Below are 4,985 nucleotides of genomic sequence, written 5' to 3' on the forward strand. Positions count from 1 at the left end.
TTATAATACTAATTAAGCAAGTAAAGACACCTTAGAACATGGAAAACAATTTGATTCGAGTGTTATAAGATCATAGGGTTGCATCTAAGGGTTGTATGGTTTTGCTTTAGAGTTTACGACCTAAGGATCAACTCTCCATGAGTTTACGGCCTTGGGTTTGCGGCCCTTATGGGTTTACGGCCGTAAACCCGTGGTGACTTCTACCATTTGATGTTTAAGGTCCTTAGTTCAAGTGTAAGGTGTTCTAGACCATTATCTAAGCTTTAGGAAGGAGTTTAGGGCAACTTTGCACCATTTATTAGAGTTTACGACCAAGGGAGATTGCCTTGGCCGTAAACTCCCTTGGTTGTTTGATTCTTGGTGTTTTCAAGTCCCTAACTCATTATACTAACTTATAAACATGTAAAGGAGGTAAGGACCTACAATTTGAAGGCTAAAGAGGGGAGTTTTCGACCCAAAACACACAAGTGTTCTTGGTGTTCTTGAGGATCTTGAAGATCTAGAACAAAAGATGGAGTTTGTAGATGGATTCAAAGATGAATCAAGGAGAAATGATGTATAACACATATATGTAAGGATCTTACTTACTTTTGTGAAGATTTGAAAGAAAACTTGAAGATCCTTGGGAGAGAAATCCGATTTCTCTAGCTTAGAATGTGAATAATAAATGAAAATTGACTAAGTGTCATCTTTATACAAGGGTTTCACGGCCACTTGGAGTTTACGGCCGTAAACTCAAGTGTCTTGGCCGTGAACTTCTCACTTGAGGGTTTAATGTCTAGCTTGATGGATTAGAAGCTCAATTGGCATCCCCTTTCACTCATTCTTTTGGTGCAATAAGCTCAGAATATCCATACGGACTCTAAACAGTGCTAAAAGTTAGCAGAAATAAGTCTAACTTTGATTGACTGAAGGATTTGTACAAATAGAAATTTCGGGTTGTCACATCATCCCCCTGTTAAAGAGAATTTCATCCCGAAATTAGAGTTTAAGCAACAACTAGTTACATATAACTAAGCGAAAAGGTGAGGATATTTCAGTTTCATTTGATCCTTGTGCTCCCAAGTGAATTCAGGTCCTCGCTTGGCGTTCCAGCGAACCTTCACTATCGGGATACGGCTTTGCTTTGTTTGCTTGACCTCTCGGTCCATGACCTCTACAGGTTCTTCCATGAAGCAGAGGCTCTCGTTGATCTCGATCTCGTCGTGTGGGATTACAAGAGTCTCATCGGATAGGCACTTTTTCAAGTTCGAGACGTGGAAATTAGAATGTACGTTACTAAGTTTGCGGGGTAGGTTGAGTTTGTAAGCTACAAGGTCAATTCTAGCGAGAATCTCGAAAGGACTATGTATCTTGGATTGCGCTTCCCACACTTTCTGAAGCATATCAAGCCCTTCCTGGGTGAGACTTTCAAAAGAATGCGGTCTACCACCTGGAATTCCAAAGGTTTTCTTTGTTTGTCTGTGTAGCTTTTCTATCGGTCTCTAGAGGCTTTCAATCGTTCACAAATCTTAACGATATTCTTTGACATTTCCTGAATGATTTTCGAACCTGTGAGAGTGTTGTTAGGAACTTGTCCTTTAGCTAACTGGGTATCACCCACCTCAGCCCATCACAGAGGAGATATGCACTTCCGCCCATAGAGGGCTTCAAATGGAGCCGCCTTGATGCTCGTGTGGTAACTATTGTTTTAGGAAAACTCGACAATGGGTAAATGAGTATCCAATGCCTTCCCAAAGTCGATCACACAGGCTCACAACATATCTTCTAGTGTTTGGATAGTTCTCTCACCTTGTCCATCGGTCTGAGGATGGTAGGTTGTACTCGTGTCTAGCCTGGTTCCTAGGGAACTTTGTAGCGACTGCCAGAACCTCGAAGTGAATCTACTATCTCTATCAGAGATAATAGATATAGGAACACCATGCAGTCTTACGATCTCCCGTATGTATGTTATTGTTAGTTTCTCCATCTTGTCTGTCTCTTTGATAGGCAGGAAGTGTGCGGACTTGGTCAACCTATCAATGATCACCCATATGGTGTCGAGCCCACCCGTTGTCTTGGGAAACTTGGTTATGAAGTCCATAGTGATCCGCTCCCACTTCCATTCCAGTATCTCTGGTTTCTGTAGTAACCCTGAGGGTTTCTGGTATTCGAACTTGACCTTGGCGCAAGTAAGGCATTTACTCACACAGGTAGCAATCTCTACTTCCATTTTAGGCCACCAATATAACTTTTTAAGATCCAGATACATCTTATCTGAACCTGGGTGGACGGAATATCTAGTGTTGTGCGCTTCGGTCATGACCAAGTCTCTGAAGCCACCATGTTTCGGTGTCCAAATCCGGTCCATGAGATATAAGGCTCCGCCACCCTTGACTTTCAAGTTCTTATCCATCCCTCTCAGGGATTCACCCGCCACGTTTTTGGGTTTCAAGGCTTCGAGTTGAGCCTCTTTGATTTGCATGGACAGATGTGAATGGATAGTCATGGTCAATGATTTGACTCTTCGACCAAAATATTCTTTTTGACTTAAGGTTAAAGAGGGATTTCAGAATTATTTTCAATCTTTATTTCAAAAGAGCTCTTTGTGGAGACCGGTTACAGATGGTGCTTTTTTTTAGTACCTTATTGATGGGTTTTAGCCATAAGAACTTTCCTATGTGCGCATGCAAAACCCTAATGCTTGGATATAGGCTTTCTAATAAACATGCTTTTGAATCCAAGACTTCTAATGGCTAATTAGGTTAAACAACAATATTGAAACAGATCTAGAATCATACCTTTGAATTCCTTGTTGATCTTGTTTGTCTTGGAGCTTCTAGAGTCACAATTGTCACTCCTCTAATGGCTTACAAACACCAATAGCAAGCAAGATGATTTAGGAGAGAGGAGAGGGGAGGAATTCGTCCAGAGGTTCCTTGCTTAAGGTTGTGTGTCGAATTCCCTCACCCATAGGGTCTATTTATACTTGAAGACTCCTTAAGGGTTTCACCCTAAACCCTAATTGGATAATCTTCTCTTAAGGCTATCCAAATCCATTCCATAGATAACCCTATGGACGATTTGAGCTATCCTAAAGCTCTTAGAATCCGTCCAAGGTATATCCTAATGGATTTACAGTCTAAAGTCTAACTATCAAACAATTGACAGTTTATACCCTCTTATTTAATTAATCTCTTTAAGTCACCAAATTAATACCAATTAATTTATGACTTATATTAATCAAATAGCCAAATATTATTCCTTATAATATTTACTCTCTCTTAACAAATCACCCATCAAGTTGCTATGGTGAAGGCAACCCAAAAGGACCATGCACAACCAAATATAGTTATAGCCTTAGACACTATTCCAACAGTCTCCCACTTGGATAAGTCTAGTAACTATACAAGTACAATTCGGTTTGCAATCGTAGCTCTCAAAGATGTTGTCAACTCTGATCTAATCAATCTTGTCCTTTAGATAAGGGATCGTACAGTCCTCTGTTAGATATCATGCTGACAATCCTATGGAATGGTTAGTCTAGCATTTAGATTTCTCAATCTCCGATTTATTTGACATAGAACTTAATCGAACACATCAATTCAGTTCTGACCGGGCCCGGCACATAAGTCAAATCAAATCATCGAGTGGCCAAGATATCTCTTCTATCCTCTTAGGATAAAATTTACAGATAAACTTCGACTTATATGCATTTACTTATTCATTAACCAACTATACACAACAATGCGTTTTATAACATCAAGTTACTGATGCGTTTTCGCATTATCAATGCACAATCAATTAACAAATAATAAACCATATATCTAGGTTTTAAGACCATATGATATTATCGTCTTGCGATCACCTTTTATATCGTATTCCATAAAGTGATTCCAGCAAACGCGGGTTTATTCCAATGCTCAAAACCAGTTCATAAGCACTCATGAACGTTGCAGCAACCCTTGCTATGTCTAACACCATTTAGACACTCTACACACCAATTAATGACAATCTTCATTCATATCTACTCCCAACATATGAACGATTGTGGACCATTTGGATAATTCGATTATTCCTAATAAACTCAATTATTCTGGAAGTCAAAACATGCAAAGTGAAACAATAGTTAAACAACTAACATGTGACAGTAACTTTACTCATAAATAACACTCCTTTATTTAATCATCAAATGTTAATTACATTTATCTATTATGTGTTTCTAATACTATCTAATCTATGCTAATATCATCCTTCAGCCCAATACTCCTAGCATGCTGCAAGTGCTTAACCCTACTCAGTCCCTTCGTAAGCGGATCTGCTGGGTTATCTTCTGATGATATCCTCTTCACTACGAGTTGTCCTTCTTCTACACGATGTCTAATGAAGTGATATTTTCTGTCGATATGTCGAGATCTACCATGATCCCTCGGTTCCTTGGTCAAGGCAACCGCACCTTCGTTATCACAGAAAATCTCCATGGGCTCCTTTATGGCCGGCACAACTCCAAGATCACCGATGAAGTTCTTCAGCCATATTGCCTCCTTCGACGCTTCGCTCGCTGCGATGTACTCTGATTCGCACGTTGAATCAGCTACGGTTTCCTGCTTGGAACTTTTCCATGTCACTGCTCCTCCATTTAGGGTAAAGACCCAGCCCGACTGCGAACGGTAGTTGTCCCTGTCAGTCTGAAAGCTGGCGTCACTATACCCTCGCACCTTCAAGTCATCACTCCCTCCAAGGACTAAGAACCATTCTTTCGTCCTCCGAAGGTACTTAAGGATGTTCTTCACCGCAATCCAATGTGCTTTGCCAGGGTTCCCTTGATATCTGCTAACCATGCTCAAAGCGAAGGCTACATCAGGGCGAGTACAAGTCATAGCGTACATGATTGAGCCAACTGCGGAAGCGTATGGTACTCGGCTCATTTCTGCTATCTCAGCTTCGGTACTCGGACTTTGAGTCTTACTCAACTTGGCATTTCCTTGTATCGGTAGTTCTCCCTT

This window comes from Lactuca saligna, chromosome 2 (genome assembly GCF_052625555.1).
Source record: "Lactuca saligna cultivar CGN05327 chromosome 2, ASM5262555v1, whole genome shotgun sequence".
Taxonomy (NCBI): domain Eukaryota; kingdom Viridiplantae; phylum Streptophyta; class Magnoliopsida; order Asterales; family Asteraceae; genus Lactuca; species Lactuca saligna.